The sequence below is a fragment of the Protopterus annectens genome, chromosome 1.part2 (assembly GCF_019279795.1).
Source record: "Protopterus annectens isolate FY-2018-M chromosome 1.part2, PAN1.0, whole genome shotgun sequence".
NCBI lineage: Eukaryota > Metazoa > Chordata > Ceratodontiformes > Protopteridae > Protopterus > Protopterus annectens.
The window spans coordinates 1,066,655,263-1,066,677,096 of record NC_056727.1 but is presented as its reverse complement, the minus strand read 5'-3'; the positions used below and the strand labels follow the sequence as shown (position 1 = coordinate 1,066,677,096).

The window sequence follows — 21,834 nt, the reverse complement described above, 5'->3', positions numbered from 1 at the left end:
GATGCATACTTAGACTCTAGTCACAGATGCACATTGAGGGGAAAGGACAGACAGCTGAGTAGAAATTTGGGGAGATCTTAGAAACTGGCATATTCCCTGTCTACCTGCAACAGCATAGGTCTTCATAGATATGTAGTTTCTTTGTCAAGCATTGCTCCCTCTACCATTGCAGACTGTGGTATCCCATGCCATACCAGTCAGCATTACTTTGCCCCTTGTTCTAAAGTTCTTTCATGTAATTTGCACATTTCAGATCTTAGTCCTAATGTCTCATTTGCAGTGACTTCTCAGATCCCTGGATTAAACATTTGCAGTGACTTCTCAGATCCCTCGATTAAACATTTGAGCTTGAGCTTGAAGCTTCTTGCATCATCATCTCACCCTCAACCCTCCCCCCCCACACACACACACACAAGCTGCAGTGAAGACTGATCAGAGTTCCACAAGCCCTTGTACATTTTCTTTGACTTCATTTGTGTCTCTCATGCTGAACCTAGATAACTCATGTAGCACCTTTATAAAGATGACATAGTGGGTGACAGAGAGAGCACCTTCTGGGAGTGCTGCTTGCTTCCCGTACAGACTACCTTCTCCTGTGGTGCCCCTTAGTTCTGTTGCTGATGAGTTCTTTTCAGGTTTCCCACCCATTCTTGAACATACCGCTGTTCTGTTATGCTGGTCAGGGAGGCATGCATGTCAGACCCTCATGTTGCTTGCATCTGCAGACACTTATCACTACAAACATTATTCCTGCTGTATTTAAAAATATAGCCTTTGATCTGCAAAAAAAAAAGGTGATTTTGACCAGTTGTGTTTTTGGCATTAAGAACCTGATACTCTGGTCTTAAGTCACTTGTAAGGAAACTGCACAGACTCCCCTGTTCTAGAACTATTGAAGTTATATTGCCTCCCTCATTCTTCTTCCTTGAGGTGGATTTTGAGTCTGTTGATGTGTTAGACTTGTCATTGTCTCTTCTTTGGAGAGACCACAAGATCCTTTGCACACTTGCCTGCTTGTCCTCTGCCTTCTTTTTCTAAATAGTTGTATTGTTGTTTGCAGTGAAAATGGATGAGAAGGTCTACTTTAATTCTTCCATCCATGTTCGAATGATGCTGTTTGTGCAGCCTGGATGCATAACCTGGGTTCTGTTTTCTTGTTTACAAAGAAGATGGATGACTTCTATAAGACCCTGGCCAAGTAGAATGATATCTTTATTAAAAATCCCAGTGTTGAATGCTGCATTCTATAGCCTTCAAGAATGCCCCCTAAAACAGACAGATCAGGTACACTTCCTCTGTAGAAAAAAAATATATAGGAATGGAAAACCTGAATAACTCAAACTTAATTCGGTAGAAAGAAATATATTACACAGTGTCAAGTTTGTGGACTAAACTTCACTCCTTTACAATTATAAGTTAGACAGCTATTAAAAATGTATTACAGTAGACTTACTCGGTCTCACTTTAAACAGACTCCGCTTTAACTGGTCGTTACAGGAGACAGAGAACAACAACACTCCCGTGTCCTCTGTGCACATCTGAATGTCTTGGCTTATCATTTTACTCTTAAAATGTTAAAATATTTAAACAAAAATGAACTTGCTTCAATATTTTAAAAGTTTAAGAGTAAAACAATAAGCCAAGACCTTCCAAAGTGCCAGGTTGATAAGAATAACTTGTTGTAAAGCTTTTTCCGATTAACTGGCCATTCATTTATCCAGCCTAAGGTCAAGTCCCAATGAGACCAGATAAGAGGGAGTCTACTATATGTTAAATATATGGAAAATTAGAAATACCAACACAGATGTTAGGCAGTCAAAGCTTCGAGAAATCCAGTATGTGTGAAAATTGATAATCAAACCTATTCCAAAGTAGATTGCTGCATGTTCTCTTTAGCCCAGTGTAGGCGTCAAAGCAACCTTTGTACTTTACTAGATAAGGAAAGCAGGGCTTTTGGAAGGGTGGGCATAACTGTTTTCATGGCTGCTACTTTTTTGTCATGTCTCTTTCTTTGTGCACCATACCCTGGAAAAGCCTATCAGAACTCTCTGAATCCCAGATGTTAAACAGCCACTGGAAAAGGACCCTGTGACAGCTTCAGCAGTCGGATTTCTCCTAGCCCAGGCCAGGATAATTGTAACTTTGATGCAGTTGCTTAGATAGCAGACTCAGTGTTGGGTCTGTACCTCCTGACATGGCTCAAGTGCTCCTCATCTTTTAAGAATAAACTGAGGCAGGCTAGTCTGGTTGTCTCCTCCTAGTTTGAATTACCCTTGGGATGTGCTTCTTAGGATTTGATTGAAGACCTCCAAAAGAGGAAATGGTTGCCAGCTGTCTTAGTGTGTGTAGCACCCCGGTTTCCTCTTACTGTCCTACTAGACCAATCTGTTGACCCTGGAAGAGGAAGCTGTATGTCTTATCTCTTTGGATGGAGTTTGTGAAGTGCTAGTCTTGACCCTTCTCAATAGTTTTGCACTGCATCTACCTGGAAAATGGTATCAGATGCAGCACTGCAGCAATCCTGTCTAACCCTTAGGACTTCTCATGGGAGGTTGAGGTTGACTGTCAGCTGTCTGAGTTTGTCTCATCTTGGAAACCATAGCAGTGGACAAGTGAGTCCTAGACATGGTCACACATGGCTGTGTCTTGGGTCTATGAGGTCCTGCCCTAAACAAGAACCCCAAAGTACCAGATGATTTTCACATAAGTACTGTAGAAGGCCAACAGTGTGCTTCTAAAGTGGGCATTAGAGGCTTTTTTCCTTCAGAGAAATGCAGTAGATTCTGCTCCTATTCCTTTCTTATTTTGAAAAAAATGGGAAGCTTCTGTTCTCTCCTGGATCTAATGAAAGTCATGTTGCTTGGATGTATCTGCTTGTAATGGTGACAAACCTAAAGTCTCCACTCAAGTGTGTACTAAATAAATTTATTAGTGGTTTATCACCATTGTCTGAAAGGAATGAACCACAGGACATTATCAAACAGGTAACTGTTGCACATTATCCGTTAAAATACTTAAAAATGAGCACATGACTAACAACTAAACTGGTTGTAATTATTACAACCAAAAAAATCATTCTAAAAATGAATTCTAAAAGTGTTAGACCCTACACTAAACATTCCAAAAATATTTATATACAGGTGTGATATGTATGTGTGTGTGTGTGTGTGTGTGTGTGTGTGTGTGTGTGTGTGTGTGTGTGTGTGTGTGTGTGTGTGTGTGTGTGTGTGTGTGTAAGTCTATATATCTATGTATGTATATAGTATGAAAGAAAAATAAATCTTGAATAAATGTTCCCGTCATATAGTCACTAGTAATAATGGTGATTTACCAAATCATAATGGTAGTAGCTTTTTTAATTATAGTCATTTAACTATTACTGTGGATCATTTTAAACTTTTGTGAAAGGATTTAACCTTTCTTCTAGCAACAGTAAAAAAATTGATACTGCAGATTGTCTGCATGAGGAAGTTAAATCTGTCATGCCATTTCAAGTATAGATTTGATAACAGTGATAAATCGAATGGTATTTTTAAGAACAGGCACCTTTTGTCTTCCCATGAATTCTTCTGTAAACTGAGTCTAGAGCTTATCTAAACAGTCTTATGTTGGTTTGTGAATGCCTGTGCATTCACATGGTAAGAGAAGATTTATTTAGATTTTTATTTTTTACCACAGTTTTTCAATGTTTATATGATGACAGGGATTGCTTGTGGACAAGAATATTTACTTTGATTTATATTTTGTAATTTACCCCCTAATGTTCACTGTTCGTTGTTAGAAAGGATATAGCAAACTCTAGCCATCCCAAGGGTCCAAACTAGTCTAGTCAGAGCAACATCTTTATTTTACTTAATTTAATATTTAGTTGTATAGTGTTTGTGTAATTTTTCTGATATAAGTTGATTTAAAATCTCTGTGAATTCTGTGGTAACTGATTTTGATTGTTCTTTTCTTTTTACAATTCGTTATTCCTTTGCAGCTGAAGATGGATTCCATAAATGAGTATGCCATAATGATTTGCTAAAGCACAGGTATCTTGCACAGTGTGCTAAATGCTATGTATATTTAAGGTAACGCCTGATAACACTGGATCTGTGTTCTTTTGTGAAAAGTTAGATCATTTGTTTACCATTATTAGTAGTAAATCTAGACTTACTGATGACGATTGCACTTGTGCAATTGGCACGGCTTAAAGAACTGTTCTTTTATATATATTTATAACTGGACTGATGAGATGCATAATGCTAGGCAAAGAAGAAATAGAAAACATTTAGGAAAGGAAGTGTCTGTTGTTAATGAAGATCACCCAACCCCTGTTGAAAAAGGTAATACCTGTGCCAGCTTTGGAATTCTGGATAACGAGTACTGTATTCAGCAGTCTGAGGATTCAGGGCATATAGAAGAAAAGAAAGAAAGAACATCACAACAAATAAGGAAGAAAAGTCAACTGATGACTGTTTATAAAGCAAAGAGACTACATACTAAAAAGGCACTGCTTTATGTAGCACACACAGTTTACAGAGAATGATGCATTTTTTCTACCAGCCAAAGACATCCAGTCTACAGAAAAAGGCATCATTTTTCCAAAAGATAAGCTAGAGAAAAGAGGCAAGGAGCAAATGAAAAGGAAGAAATCACAACTGAATGTGGACGCATTGAAGAACATTACTGTAAGAAAAAAAGAGGAGAAAGACAGATGACAACATGGCTGAAGCTGTGGATGTACAAAGCTAGTTGGATGAGAATTGTATGCTTGCAAATGTAATATGCAATGAAAACAGAGGGATTAATAAGACTAATGGTGATGAAGATTGTTCTTTTGTAACACTTTATAGAGCAGATATGACTGTATTAGAAGTTGAAGATTCTTCAGATCTGGTCAGAAAAGATATTCTTGTATTTGGAGATTCTGTAGAGGAACTGCTACTTACATTTACAGAGAAAAGAATTAACATCAAAATAGTGTTATGCTTGCCAGGAGCAAAAATCGAGGATATGAAAAAAGGCCCTAGAATGTTTTAATGTAAGGAAGTATGGATCTGTTTTATTTATGTTGGTACAAATGATCTCATGCGCAAGGACTCAGTGACTGTTCGTACAGAACATACAGCCCTCTTAGATGGCATAGCTTGTACAGGTGTTAGGATGCATTTTTCACACATCACATATAGAAAGGAGAGTCATGTCACTGTGAATGAAAATATTTTTGGGGGTAAATACCTACGTAAAAAATGTACCATTTTAAACAATGGAAATGTGTACCTAAGCCTAACTCTGGGCACACATGTTTAGACAGGGTGGTGTGTAATTGTCAAGCTCAGAGAAGATCATTTTTTGCAGCAGATATTTTGCAGTATTTGACATATACAAGGCAGGATTTTTGCCAGGTGGGAAACGTAACAGTTCACAGATAGCAACATTTGATGCATCTCTGATTGTTCCTGAGTTTAGGAGCATTAATAATAAAAGTTTTTTTTTTGGAAAATTTGCTATGTTCCCATAAGATTGATGTTTTTTGTGAAACATGATTAACTGGAAACCAGTTTTGTTAATTTATAATGTTTTTACTTTAACAGACATTCTAACAAAAAAGGTGTTATGATAAGGATTAAATATTGTTGTGAGACCTGTGATTATTACATGTTCAGTGACAACACCAATACTATAGCAATAACCCACGCCTGGGTGTGGGTAATGCGGGATTTAGATTGGGTAAATCCCGCATTACCCACACCCAGAAGTGGGTTATTGCTATTATACTATGACATTATTTAAGAAAAGAAATAATTAATTTTCTTAAATAATGGCATTGTATAATGCCTCTTTGCTGCCCTTCCACAGCTGTCTGGTATCTGACAGTTCTGATGTACTGCATGCCTCGCAGTACATCAGAGTTGTGGCCAAAAGCAATGGAGAAAGCAAGATCTCCGTTGCTTTTTACTGTTTCGCTATGTTAAATGGGTTTAACATAGCGAGACAGCTTTAAAATAAGCAACGGAGTCCGTTGCTTATTTTAAAGCTGTCTCGCTATGTTAAACCCATTTAACATAGCGAAACAGTAAAAAGCAATGGAGATCTTGCTTTCTCCGTTGCTTTTTTTTTTTTCTAAACCTGTCTCGCTATGTTAAATGGGTTTAACATAGCGAGACAGCTTTAAAATAAGCAATGGAGATCTCTGTTGTTTTTTTATAAACCTGTGTCGCTATGTTAAACTCCTTTAACATAATGAGACAGTGTTTTTAAAAAGACTTATACTAATGGAAAAAGTCCGGGCGACCGGACCTTTTTCCATTAGTATAAGTCGATTTACAACGTGCACGCTGGCTAATCAGTGTGCACATTTTGGAATATTAATAGGGGGTCATGGTATAATGTAGATTTTTTAACTGTGACAATAAAGTCAACCCTGGAATGTATAACAGTTGCTGAAGTGTATAGACCACCAAAGTTAAGTGCTGAAGACCTAGAGGAATTCATACATTTCTGCATGAAACACAGGAGGAAAGATTAATAGTGGCAGGGGACTTAAATTTACCAGGAGGAGACTGGAATAATATTGATTTAACAACAATAGTAAGGAAATTATTCACAACGTATGTTCAGGAGCAACAGCTGCTTCAGATTGTAAAAAAGCTACCAGGAAACGGAACATACTAGACCTTGTTTGAGCTCTTAAAGAAATTACTGTTACTTCATGTCAGGTTTTACCACCATTGATGTGCAGTGATCATGGGTTTTTAAAGGTTAATTTGTTGCTAGATAATTCTGCCAGGCAGAAATCTAAACCAGTGCACAGAAGATAATAGGTTCATAGGTAGGTACTAGGCTGTCGGCCCAAGGACCTAAGTAAGCCTAGCCAACAAGGTTCCCTGGCTTACACTACCCAAGAAAGCTATTTTCTTGTGCCCCTGTCGAGCAGAGCCATAAAAGTGGTCTGCTGGGGTTCCCATCTACTCATCAAGATTTTTCTTGAAGATTACTAATGAGGGACTTTGCTTGACATAGATGGATAGCTTGTTCCAGAGTCACCTTGGAGTAGGCAGTATGCTACGGAGTAAAGCTGGAGTTTTTTGAGTCTGTCAGTGTAGGGTATCTTTTTGAGGCCAGTAATTCTCTTTGTGAGGTACTTCTTTGGCCTTTCCAGCTGCTGCAGATGTCTTGTGAGGTACATTCCAAAAGGGACATTGCACTTTATAATGGGTCTAATGAGTGTCGAGTAGAGAGGAATAATGACCTCTTTTTTTCCTGGATGAGAACCCTTTGTGATGAGGTGTGCCACGTAGAAGGATTTCCTGACTAATGTGGCATTGTGATTATCAAAGGAGAGACTACTGTCCACCTGGGTCCCAATGTCTCTTATCACACATTCGACATTAAGTAGACTGCTGCCTATGTGATAGTTCATGGGTACAGAGTTTTTACCAAAGGGGATGACCGTGCACTTTTTGGCATTGAACTTGAGGCAATGGCTCTGACACCAGGCATCTGTCTCAGTGAGGCCCTTTTGTAGGATGTCCACATCATTTGGGGACTCTACTATGGCTCCTAGTTTGCAGTCATCTGCGAACTTCGTTAGCCAAAGGCCTTCTGTGTTAGCTTGTACTTCAGAGAAGTAGATACCAAACAGGAGAGGTCCCAGGACTGAACCCTGTGGTACTCCACTTGTCACTGGTTTGACATCAGATTTGGAGTGTGCAACTTTTGGGTTCTGTCAGTGAGCCAGTTGGCAACCCATCTTGTGACGTAGGAATTTAAACCTAGTTTAGTGAGTTTAGCTATAATTCCAGAATGGAGGCTGGTGTTGAATGCCTTGGCGAAGTTAAGCCAGGCTGTGGGAGCCACCTTACCCTCGTCTACGACTTTGGTAACTGCCTCAGAGAAGTCGATCAGGTTCAGGAGGCATGATCTGCCTTTCACAAACCTGAACTGGGTGGGATCCAGAGTTTGGGGGTTACCAATATCTTTGTTTATGAGTTCCATGATGATACGTTCCATGGCCTTACAGACCAGGCTCATCAGGCTAATAGGGCAATAGTTCACGGGATCAGTGGTGGCTCCCCCTTTGTGGAGTGGGATAACTGTTGCTGTGCGCCATTCAGTGGGCACAAAGCCTGATGTGAGGCTATGACTGAACATGGTGCTTAGGTGGGGAGCCAATTCATTCTGAAGTTTGTGTAAAACACAGCCTGGGATGTTGTCCTGTCCCATGGATGCTGTGTTTTTGGCTTTAGAGAGTGCAGCGTTTACCTGCATAATTGTGATTACAGGAACTCTGCATTCTTCCTGTGTAGATATGGGCCCTTTAGGGTGTGAGAGGGTGGTAAAGTTAACACTGAACCTATCTGCCAGGATGTTGGCAATACCAGTTGTTTCTATAATTTTTGTGCCGTTACTCAGAGCAGATCTAGGTGTTGCTATTAAGATTCTTGACATAGCTGTAGAATGCTTTGTGGTTGTCCCTAGAATCAGTGGCGATTTTTTTTTTCGTAGCTAGTTTTGGAGGATCTTATATGTGATCTCAGCTTCTTACTGAGGCTGACCAGGAAGCTCCTCCACTCATGGGATTTTACTCTTTTGCAACAGTTTCTTCCTTCTGTTGTAGAGTTTGTTTGGGGCAAGGGACCACCAGATTGGCTTCTTTTTTTTGGAGGATAACGTCTTGGTTCTGTTTGGGATAGCACAATCCATGCACTTGTGTAAGTGCTTATAGAGTGCAATTGTGTAGGATTCAGCAGTCTTAAATGTATTGTCCATCTGTATGGGTGTCATGAAGTTCGCTACTTCTGTCTTAAGAAGCATGAAGTTGGCTTTGGAGAAATTTTTTACCATGGTTTCCTTAATGGGGGTGGGGGCAGTATGTGGATATCTAGGGTAATTAGCTTATGGTCGGATCTGACCAACTAGGAGTTGACTTCAGGTATGGAACACTGGTCACAACACATTGAAATATGTGGAAACAAAAGAGATATTCTTTGTGTTTCACTGTTGCAGTCCTCACATATGGGTTATCCGACTCCTGGTAGCCCTCAGTCTGCCCGAATACCAGAGTCCTTGGTATATGACGTCGGCTGCCGCCGGTTGTAAAACTGATGTCAGAACGTCAGGTATAAAGGGAGACAGCCGACGTCATTTCCTCAGTCTTTCTTGCCGCGGAGCCCGAAGCAGATGCAATTCGCACTAGTGCTGGTCGGCCGTTTACCTTAATTTTGCTTTCCAACTACCAAGTTGAAGATGCCTTCAGATAAGTACCCCATTGGGGATCCTCTTTTCTTGCTTTCACTAATGTCAGATAAAGTTAATAACTGTCTTGCCTGCGAAAAACGGATTCCGCACCATGATTTCCATTCCTATTGTATAACTTGTTTAGGCCTTGAGCACAACATTCCTAACTGCGATCTCTGTGCTTCCTTTAACCTGCATACCATACGCTGTAGAGCTAAGATTTTGTATAAGCATTTCAGAGTCTGACCTAAATTCGTTGGTATGGTGTCTTCTGATCTCCCAACTTCGGATATACCTAGGAAACACAAAGAGAAGGACCGCGACAGGCCTAGGGTTAAATCTGCTGATGACGCACCAGGGAAATTGGTAGTTAGCACAGCAATAGCCAGTGAGGCGCTTTTGCAGCCCCTGCAGTCCGCAGATTTTCAGCCACAAGTCTCTGTCGAGACCTTTTACGGAGTTCTCCATGCCGCAGGCTGCTATTTCATCTTCAGACCCTCCGCCTGTCGCCGCCTCAGATGGGTCCGGAGCCCCTTTGCAGGCACTGGCTTCTGACTCCTCTTCTTTTTGACATGAGACCAGAACCAGACCGACTACCTTAGTTCAGACTTCTGCAGTTGCTAGGCCTCCCGAGTCCCTCCGGATTGCTAGTAAACGTCCCAGCCGCAAACCTACTCACAGGCAGGCGTCGGCCTCCCCTCCTGTGCCTCAGTCCCAGTTTGTAAAGATGGCTGGTGATCTTCTTTCCCTGATTAGGGGCTCTCACCCCCCCCCCCCCTTAGAGAAGGCTAGGGAATTATCTCCAGATGTTTTGTCTATCTCAGATTCTGGGATTTCCAGTGTGTCTGCTGGTGAAGAAGGACATTCTCAATTTTTTTCTGGCTTTGAGGATTCTGATGCTGAGGACTCTATCCCTTTACCTCCACTCTGGAAGATTTTTCCTTTGGGGATACTTTGAATACCCTCAGGGAGCATTTTAAATGGGAATGACAGGATTTTCCACAGTCTAAGAAATGAATTAGGGAATTTTTGGATTTGCCTCAGCATATGCCTCTGGCTATACCTCCAGTTTTGGAAGTTGTCGATGTTTTCATGGAAAATTATTTAACTCCTAATTCTGTTCCTCCTGCCCCAGAAAACCGGATAGGTATTATAGGGTTCCTAAATCACATAATTTCCTTTTTAAAAACCCTACTGCTGATCCAGAAATTATTTCTCAAGGCCCCAAGGGTGTTAAGGCTACTATTGCTAAAAACCCTGTGCCTTCTGATAAGGAGTCTAGGGCCTTGGACAGGTGGGGTAAAAAAGTCTATACCTCTGCAACTCTTGCCATTAGATCCATGAATTGTCTTTTTCACATGCTTAAGTATCAGCAGCATACTTTGGAGGCTGTTAAGGCTAAACTTGGAGATATTCCTTCCTTGAGGGAGAACAAAGATTTACAAGACTTACTGAATTCTGCCACTTTAGTTAATAAGCATTCACTTCATTGTGATTTTGACACTGGAGGCTTCCTGCAGAGCAGCAGCCACTGGTTCTGTAATTAGAAGGCGTGCTTGGCTCAGGGAGAAGCCTCTTTCTGAACCTGTTAAGTTTAAATTGCTGGATGTTCCTTTGCACAAGGCAGCCTTTTTGGTAATAAGGCTGAGGAGGTACTGAAGAAATTGGAGGATAAGGCAAAATCTGTGCAAGCTGTAAGAGATTTCCTTCAGGTTCAGCATCCTCGGTTTAGTAGGCATTATCCTTCCAAGAATTGGTCTTTCCCTGATTTTGGCAAGCAGGGTCGCTCTAGGCGTAGGGTTTCCGATCTTCCATTGGGCAGCCTTCTGCCCCTCAAAGGGCTAAGAAATGGCATTCTTCTTCTGCTAAATCATGGAGTTCTAAGCCAGCTCCCCAAAGCAAACATTCTCAATGACTCCGGCCTTCTTGTGCCTACCTCTGTGGGCCCTGGATTTCTTTTGGGGGGAAGGTTAGTCAGGTTCGCAGAGGTATGGTCTACCATCACAGACGACAAATGGGTGCTCAACATAGTAAACCAAGATTACAAGTTTTACTTTCACACCTTCCCTGTTTTACAAGGGTACCCAGACATACCCAGAACTCTCAGGGCAGAGGTAGAAACTCAATTTTTTTCTGTACTGACTATGGGGGCTATAGAGCCAGTTCCTGCCACTCAGGCAGGCCTAGGTTTTTATTCATGACTTTTTCTGGTACCCAAGAAAGGGGGCACCTGGTGCCCTATTCTGGATGTCTATTCTAAACACTTTTCTGGTGATTCCCAAATTCAAGATGCTCACCCTTCAACAGTTACTACTAATGCTGGGCAAGGATTCATGGCTGGTAACTTTGGATCTAAATGAGGCTTATCTGCACATCCCAATAAGGGAAAGTTGCAGGCAGTTCCTTCACGTCAGTGCTGGGAAGCAACACTTTCATTTCTCAGCATTGCCCTTTGGCTTATCTACCGCTCCCAGAGTTTTACCAAGTGCCTGGCTCCAGCCATTGCTTTTTGCAGGTAGAGAAACATTCAAATGTATCCTTACCTGGACGACTGTCTCATTCAAGCAAACTCCCCAGAACAACTAGAAAAGGATTTGGATGTTGTGAAGAACACTGTCACCTCTTTGGGTTACACTCTCAACGAAAAGAAGTCAAAAGTTGGTTCCTACAAAGGAGACTGTTTTCCTGGGAGCGAGTCTGAATACAGCCAACCAGATGGTATTCCTCCCACAACAGAAGCAAGAAGATCTTTCGGCTTACTTCATGAACTTGGCAAGCGTGACGCAGCTCTCTGCAAGGCAATGCTTGCAAGCACTGGGGTTCATGGCTTCATGTATTTTGATGATCCCATATGCAAGGCTGCATATGAGAAAACTTCAATGGTACCTCAAGAATCTTTGGTGTCAACACACACAGGACTTAGACTTGATTCTTCCACTGATTCCCTGTCTACAAATGGAGTTCCTCTGGTGGGCAACAGCCTGTTCTGAGAACAAGGGTCTGCCTTTCCGCCCATTGCCTGCCAGCCAGACTCTCAGCACAGATGCCTCATATGTTGCAGGGGGGGCTCATCTGGAAGGCAGGGGCATACAGGGGACTTGGAGCAACCATCAGATTCATCTGTACATAAACGTAAAATAATTGATGGCAGTGCAGCAGATCTTGCTGGCTTTCAAGGACCTACTCTACCCTGGGACTCTGCTGATCAGGACAAACAATACCACAGTCATGTGGTACGTCAACAAGCAAGGGGAGACTCACTCTTACCCCTTGTGCAGACAAAGCATGAGACTCTGGTCCATAGCATCATCCATGGGCTAACATCTAATAGCCCAGTATCTCCCAGGGAGGCTAAACTCCTTGGTGGATCATTTGAGCAGACATGTTCTGGATTTTCACGAGTGGCAACTGAACAAGGACATTTTCCATCGCATTACTCATCATTGGGACTCACCACAAGTGGATCTTTTCTCCTCTCACACCAATCATCTCCTTCCAACCTTCTGCACCAGGGAGTTTCACAACAAAGCTTGGAGGGTAGACGCGTTGTCCTTCCCATGGACACATCTCTCAGTTTATTCATTCCCTGCTCTGCCTCTTCTTCCCAGAGTGCTGCTAAAGATAAGGGACGAAAAAACAAAGGCTATTCTGATAGCTTCAGATTGGCCCAGGCAGCATTGGTATCCCCTGCTTCGCAGTCTTTCCCAGGCTCAGCCTTGGTATCTTCCCCTGGTACCAGATCTGTTGGTTCAGGAAGGGGGAAAGTTCCCTCATCCTCATCTTCAAACTCTGCATTTAACTGCCTGGCTAATACTTAAATCTTTCCCAACAGGTGGTGGAAGTTCTTCATGAGGCCAGGAGGCCTAGAACCAGAAAATCCTATGCAGATAAATGGAAAATATTTTGCTCTTGGATGCTGGCTAAAGGAGAAGACTCTTCTCATCCTTCTCTTTCCCTCATTCTTGACTACCTAGCAGGACTGCTTAATGGTGGACTTTCTTCAATCAAAATTCATGCTTCAGCAATTTTGGCTCATTGTTCTTATGAGCAACTCATTTTTTCTCACCCTTTGATGAAGCAGTTCCTGAGGGGAGCCAGTAATCTTAGACCTCCCAGAAGAGCTCCTACTCCTGCTTGGGATCTTAATTTTGTCCTGGAAAAACTTACTCTGCCTCCATTTGAACCAGCTGCCTCTGCAGATTTGAAGTTTCTATCCTGGAAGACAGCTTTCCTTTTAGCTATTACTTCAGCTAGAAGGGTATCTGAGCTGCAAGCCTTAATGGCATTTGAACCTTTCATTATTTTTCACTCAGATTGAGTTTCTCTGAGAACTAATCCCTTCTTCATGCCTAAGGTAGTTTCCACTTTAACCCTTAACCAGTCTATTCACCTGCCTACATTTTTCAACAATCCCCAAAGTAAAGGGGAAAGGATTCTGCACTCTCTTGATGTGCATAGACGGCTGAGATTTTACTTAGGACTAAATCCTTTCGAAAATTTGAACAGTTGTTGGTTAGCTTTGCTCCTGGGGCTCAGGGTAAAGCTATTTCAAAACAAACCATCTCCAAATGGATTGCTCATTGTATTCACTTTTGTTACCTGCAGCATGGGAAGGTTCCCACTCAGGGTATTGGGACCCATTCTACTAGAGCAGCCTCTACCTCTGCAGCTTTTCTGAGGTGTGCCTACTAAGGACATTCTAGAAGCAGCTACTCTGTCTTCTGTCCATACTTTCACAAAGCATTACAATCTACCTTTGTTTTCTAAATTCAGGGCTGGTTTTGCCTCTGCAGTTTTGCAGGGCCTCCTTACCAACCCTTAATCTGTGATCCTTCCTCCCTCCTTTGTCTTTTTCCTGGGCTTTGGGAATCAACCTCTGTGTGAGGACTGCAACAGTGAAACACGAAGAACATAGTAGAGTTGTGTACACTTACCATAAATGTAGATGCTCGAATGTATTCACTGTTGCAGTCCTGGTTTCCCACCCTCCATTCCCCCTTTTTTCCTAAGGCACAGACTATATACATTTTTATTATTTGTATGACATGTATCCAGGGTGTTACCTTTCTGGGTTAGCCTTCTTTTGGGGGCTCCTGACAGTTAAGGCAAGAAAATCTGAGGAAATGACATCTGCTGCCTGCCTTTATACCTGACGTTCTGACATCAGTTTTACAACCATTGGCAGCCAACGTCATATACCAAGGACTTTGGTATTCGGGCCGACTGAGGGCTACCGGGAGCCAGATAACCCATATGTGAGGACTGCTACAGTGAATACACTCTTAACATCTACATTTATGGTAAGTGTACACAACTGTACTGTACTGTGTAAAACTAATTGGAGTGATACGTTCAGTGGAACAACTGTACAAGAAATGTAGAATGTTTTGAAAGAAAAATTCTTTGAATGCAAAAAAAAAAAAAAATTAACATCAAAATCTAGGCGCACAGTGACGGGAGTCTATATTTCCATGAGAACAAGATACTCGATTAAGGTGAGAGACAAAAAGTATAAGAAATGGCAAAGAGGATGAACTACAACTTTGAAACCTGAAATAGATAAGCTGGACAGACAGATTAAACATAGTGTGAGACAAGCTCAAGAAACATTTTGAAGAAAATGTATATAAAGATATTGAGCATAATAAGAAACTATTTTACAGATACATAAGATGTGGAAGGAGTAAAGGCATACACATTGATAAACTCTGTAGGTTCTAAAATTTATTGAGAGACACAACAGATTATAGATACACAAAATCTTATGCAGAGCAGTTTGGCTCCACTAAGGGGGGTGATAAATTGTCCTAATGACATCCAGGTACCCTCAGATACTGAAATCAGATTAGATTATATTGAAAAAGAACTAAGCAGAGTGGATCAATACAAATCAAAGGGAGGAGATGGAATTGATAATAATAACCAGCGAACACTTTGGCATGAACTTACAGTGCCATTTTATCTTTTATTTACTAGGTTGTATAAATATGGGGAGATTCTACATGATTGGGGACATGGATGTGTTAAACTTGTCTTTAAAGGAAAGGGAAGTAGGACAAACCCAGAGTCATAAAGACCCAAAAGTTTACTTTCATGTTGTGAAAAAATAATGGAGAAGGTTGTATTGGATAAATTCTCAGAATTGTAAAGGTGGGGACTTGAAACCATATATCAGCATGCATATGTTGAAAATAGATCTGTTATCACCTATAACATGAGCTATGAATGAAACATTGTGTTGTGATATAATTTATGTAGATTTAACTTTAGCATTTGATAGAGTCATATACAAAACACAATATTGATAAAATGGATAGCTACATGGCTTTACAAATAGGGCATGGCAAGTGTTTTACAGGAATTGAACATGTGAAATTCTTGGTTACAGTCACGGTGCACCATAGGGCTGTACCCTAGGCCCATACGTCTTTTGAGTGCATCTTTCAAGTCAGTCTTTTTCATCTGAGGTGTTCCATAGGCTATATGCACATGACTTGAAAATCACCATTTGGACACAAGAGAGTAATATGCTGATAAATACATCAAAAAGTGAGCATATGAGATTTGGGAGACATAAATGAAAAGGCGAGTACTTAATATAGCACAGAGTGATTGAAACTGTAGATTCGTTTAAAGACAGGTATATGGGTAGATCCAAATTTGTTTTTCTGCTCATGTCAACCAATAGGTTATTGATAGTTATAGAACTGTAGGTTGTATAAAATATTTATTAAGTCTAGGGAATCAGAAGTGATAAAGTCATTGTTTGTTAGGCTTCAATAATCCAGTGGGTAATGATGTACAAGACACTGTAAAACTCCAATACTTTTTCTTTAAACATTTCAGTTGCTCCTTTACAAGGTGTTAACAGAAAGTGTTGAACTAACTGTGATAAATCCTTTGTTTTTTCTTATCTTGGTGTTAGTTCTTGGTGGCCTTGTGAGCTTTTCTTTTGAGTCCAGAATGAGCTCCAACACCTCTCTGTGGAAAACTTTCTGATGTTGACCTTGGTTTGTAGGTCTTTATTTTGTTATATGTTCTTATGTTCATTTTCCTTTTGTTGTATTTATTTATGCATGTAGATATTTTTGTTTTTACCACAGTTTTTCAATGTTTGTAGGATGAGACTTAGACTTGATAAATGTTTTTTTATACAACCTACAGTTCTATAACTATAAACCGATAAAACTTTTCCACAGTGGAATTGCTGTTTTATCACTTCATTGACCTCGTGTACTAAAATTGATCCAGTTCCTCTTCTCTTCTGGTACTGTCTCCATGAAGTTTGGTGTGATTCAAATTTGGAAGCTAAAGTTACAGTTAAACAGAGCATAAACTAATTCCACAGTTAAATATGAGCATATCCCTCAGAATGGTTAACATTTAGTTTCAAAGTGTTTATACATTTTATGGTGTATTTTTTTTCCCCAATTCATTTGCATAGTTTTATAACATGCTTTTAATACATCTGAGAGTAACAATAAAAGTGTATTGTTTTTAATTAAAGATAGAGTTTTTGAATTTATATTCATTTAACTGTCTCAGAAAAAAAACAACAAAACTTGATAGCTTAGATTAAATACTGTACACATTCAAAGAATCTCACAGTGGGCTTGCTCTTTTTCAAACATGCACACACAGATGTATGTATATGTGTGTGTGTGTATATACATCCGCTAGCTCTCATAGAGTATCAGTTTCATCCTATGTAGAGGTACAAAGTTTTCCATCATAATCAGAGCAGTAAGTTGCAATTTTAAAATATCTGAACAGAAAAGAATACTTGAATACAGTAATTTTTGCCACAGTAAATGTTCACAGTTTTTTTCTTTGAGGGACAATATTTTTATCAGACCAGTGGGGTCACAGTGGTTTTCAGCAACACCTGTATTTGCAAAACTCCTATCAACTGCCCAGAAAAGTCAAAAGTTTAATTCTTCTGTATAGAGGGAACCAACCTTTTCAAGTAATTATTTACACTTCAGCTGGTGTCACCGTATACATCAAAAAAGAAAGCTCGGCGGAGCCTAGATGGCCAACTGAGAGCAGTGAATTTTGAGAGCTCCATAAACTAGTATAATAATATAGGAACATTTTATTATTTTCAAGTTTAAAATGTCAGAAATCTGTAGACAAACTACTAAACTACATAAATATCAGTTTTGGTGGAGATGTACAAACATTTTCCTGTCGAGTAACTTGGAGATATATTGAGTCACTGAATATGAACAACTCAAGGAATTCTCACCCAGATTCTGCTATGAAAAAAGAACCGCAATTGATGACATCTACCTTACAGGAACTATCTTTGAAGATGGATGGCTTTAAAGATGACTTAGAAAACCTCAAGTTAAATTCTCAAAAATAGACTGATACTCTTAAGGAACTATCACAGTAACACCATACAAAAATAACAAATATAGAGACTTCCCTAAATTACATTGAAGGGAGACTCAAAGAGGAAGAATTCCAAAAAGAATTTCTGCTTAAACAGAATACACGGCTGCTTAACAAAATCGATGACTTAGAAAGCAGGGAAAGGAGAAACAACATTAGGATCTTTGGTCTGCCTGAAAACACTGAAGGTCAAGACATTATTTCATTCTTAACCTGGATTCCTGAATATTTAGACTTGAAAGAGAGACTTTCATTTGGAATTGAAAGGGCGCCTAGGGCACTGAGGAAACCTGCTTCTAACTCAACAAATACTCCACCTAGATCCATAGTTATAAAATTTCTTTCATTTCTGGACAAAGAACTAATAAAACCTGCTTGGAGAAAATCACCCTTAAAATACAATCAAAGCCTGATAAGGTTTGACTGTGATTATTCTTCCAGAATACTAGAACAAAGGAAAAAAGTCTGGCCAATAATAAAACTGTTGAAACCAAACCTTTCCAGCCAAGATAAAAATACTTTTTGCCAATGAGATGAGAACCTTTAATGACTTGGAAGAAGCTATTATATTCATCAAAAACAACAACATAGTGTCTATCCCAGAAGAAATGGAATGGATAGCCCCTACTTGTAAAAAGAATAAAAGAAACAAATCCTTGGACTGATGCTAGAAAGAAGAAATAAAAAACTGATTCCAAGATAGCTGTCCCAAAAAAATAACTCTTACAACTACATTTCTCAAAGTGTCAACTAATATGGTACATCACTTGTCATCTGTTTTTATTTTTTAAAAAAAGAGCATTCCTTAAACAACTGAGAAACAGTAATGATTTATTCAGAATATTCAGAGTCCAATAATTCTTCACAAACAAAGGTAGGTCAAGATGGGTTACTATTTACATTATGTATAAGCCAAACAAAACAACATATAATACAAACATAGACGTTTCTATTCCCCTGCTTGAACTCCATGAATACTTATCTTGTTCATTTTTCTCTGATTTTACTTATAATAATTTAAGTAATTAACTAATTCAACAAAGTACCATTCATCCGAGTTCAGACTCAAATGTAACAAATTAACATTATATATAATAGCAGTAACAGTAGTGTTTTGAAAAAAAATGCTGTCATGGTGACTAATGCCTTCTTCAGTTAAAGTATGATTTAGAAATGTCGTGTATATCCTGGTTAAATAATAGTAGCAAGCCCTTAGTACAAATGTCATCATTATTCTGTCTAGAGTTAATATCAGTTATGGCAGGTATCACAGCTAATAGTGCTGTTTGATCAATCCTGATATGGTGAGCATGGATGCAGCTGTGTCTGGCAGCTAGTACAAATGTCATTATTATAATGTCTTAACATAGTTAATATCAATTATGGCAGGTATCATAGCTTCGAGTGCTGTTTGACTAAGCCTGACATGGTATGCGTGGATGCAGCTGTGTCTGGCAGCTGTTATATGTTGCCATTTTCTTCTCCAGGAAGCTGTGGGTTGCAGCTTGTGATCAAGGTTTACTGATGCTTGTGTATTAGGAAGAGATATTTGGTGTTTTAGCCTGGATACAGGGGAAGGGGGTGGATAAAACTGTGATTTGGGATATTTAGGAAGAGAATAGTTTGTTTATGCATCTGCTGAGTGAGAGGTGGGAAGGTTAGAAGAATGTGTTATCTCTTGTTGTGGCAGCTTGTTACGAGGTTTTTTTTTTTTTTTTTTAATATGTTTGCTCTCCGTTCTTTTCCTGGCTGCTGCATCGCTGAAAGGGAAGGAATTTAGGCTTGAAGTTGCAGTGAAGTGAAGCTTTGCTTCAGGCGCATCGCAAGCCTCTGATATGCAGTGCACAGACACACTAACAGAAGCAAACACTCCCAGGTTGCTATGGTAACTGAGACAGAGTGGCGATAATGCTTAAAGGCTCTGAGGAGCCTCTGAGATGATTCCCAGCAATAAAGTTTTTGGTTTAAAAAAAAACAAAAAATATAATAAAGGGGCTGTTTTAAACCACGTGTACACATATTGATGGTCTCCCAACACTTCATTTAGCTCATTAAGTTGATTCTTGATAAAAAAAAAATAAATAAATAAATAATAATAAGCATGATATTATATTTAAAATGTATTTTGGTCCAAACACATTAAGGACTTACATAAGAGTGGAAGTTTGAGTTTTATTGTGAAGGACTAATGCAGTGGTCTGGGAGGTAAGCTTGCTCGGCTGTGTTGGGCATATGGGGATAGTTGATTCTAGGGGTGTTTGGGGTTGCTGGGAAGTGCTAGAGAGCCATAAGATTTCCTTTGTGGAAATATCTGTGGGAATGGAAGGTGTGTTTAGTGGTTCACTGGTAGAGTGGCCATTACATGGAACAGGCTGGTAAAATGGAACAGGACAAATATTGGTTTGGATATTTTAAGAACAGCCTGAAAACAGACCACATGAACTAGTGAATGGTGTTCTGGCAAAACTGGATGGGCATTGTTGCCCATGCTTGAAGTACTGATATGTGTGTATGTAAGGATGGAAATATACTTATAACAAATAAGAAACTAGAAGGATCTCATAATTTAAAATCTATGGACTATATAAACATGCTTGGAAGGAGCTAATAATCATAAGAATAAGCATTACAGCTTGTGGTCTCTCAAATAACTAAGCAACAGCCAAAAAAAAAAAAACACAATAGTTATGTAATGTATGATTTTAGTAAATCTAGACATAAAATATATAATTGTCATACAAGATGAAGCTTTCTGCTGAATTTAGATATTAAAGACAGGTTTTAATAACATGGACTTGTGTATAATAACACTACTGTCTTAATTTGTTATAAATGACATACACTACATTGAACATCAAGTGGAATCATGATGATTTTATTATACAAGTAAATATGCATAACAAGTCATGTAATTCCTTTAACTTGAATTGTAGTTTTTGTAATCCATCTTGACCATATATAATACTTAAGCAGTTACCAAGGTAACTAATGCTTTATACATGACATCAAACTGGCAAAGTTGTTCAAGAGAAACAATAGAAGCCTGAACCTGAAATGCCACAGAATGTAACAATCATATTCTGAACAAATAGTATTAAATTGACAATAGACACTCAGTTTAATAACATGGGCTTGTGCATAATAACACTACTGTTTTAACTTGTCATAAATGACATACACTATATTGAACATCAAGGGGAAGCATGATTTTCTCATATAAGCAAATGTGCATAACAAGTCATATAATTGCTTTAACGTGAATTGTGGTTTTTGTCACCTATCTCGACCATACATAATACTTAAGCTGTTACCAAGGTAACTAATGTTTTATACATGACACCAAACTGACAAAGTTGTTCAAGGAAAACAATAGAAGCCTGAACTAGGAATGTCACAGAGTGTAACAATCGCATTCTGAACATATAGTATTAAATTGACAATATTCACTCAGTTTAACCTTTGTTGATTATACAAAATAGAATGTTGCCATTTAAATCTGAAAACTTTCAGTATATGCCATAAAATGGCAATTTATAAATAAGGAAAGGGACTTTGTAATCATTAATCACAATAAGTGAATTTTTTTTGTTTTTAACCTATAATTTTACTCATTTTATAATAAGAAATGACAGATATGAAAATCCGTATGTTTAGGAAATGGGGGAAGAGGGATGCACTGATAATTAAAATGCACTAACTTTCATCAATGTTCACATAAAACAAACTTGATGCTTTACGTAAGTGAACAACTTGGCAAACAATAAAATATAACTTCTGATATATCCTATAAAATGCATTGTGCTATAAACATTAGGTATAAATATCATTACTATCTGTTTTAGTTTTGAAAGACTTCACCAGTAAGGGTGAATATAGTAACTGTGTGCTATAATCTTTTACTGAGGTTTTATATATGATACATCCTACTTTAATATGATTGAATTGCTTGTCATCTAGCTTTCATGTAAATATTAATTGCTTATACAATAAGTAGACATTTATATTGTATTAGAAATCTGTCTAATGTACAATACTACTATATCTTTTCAAAATAATGTAAATATTGCTTATTCCTACTACACATATTATCCATACGATTCAATTTATGGAGATTAGATGTTCTGGATTGAATAAGGTATGAGTGATAATCTGATGGACTTAGGTTTATCCATCAGATTATGAATGATTTTCATTCCATGACTAGTCCGGATC

At 39.0% G+C, this 21,834-nt stretch overlaps 1 protein-coding gene across 2 annotated transcripts in view; it reads left to right on the top strand.

Annotated features, from left to right (window-relative positions):
- LOC122792230 (arf-GAP with SH3 domain, ANK repeat and PH domain-containing protein 3-like) overlaps window positions 1-21,834 on the top strand; it is a 1,314,966-nt gene that overhangs the window by 1,113,298 nt on the left and 179,834 nt on the right. The window lies entirely within an intron of this gene.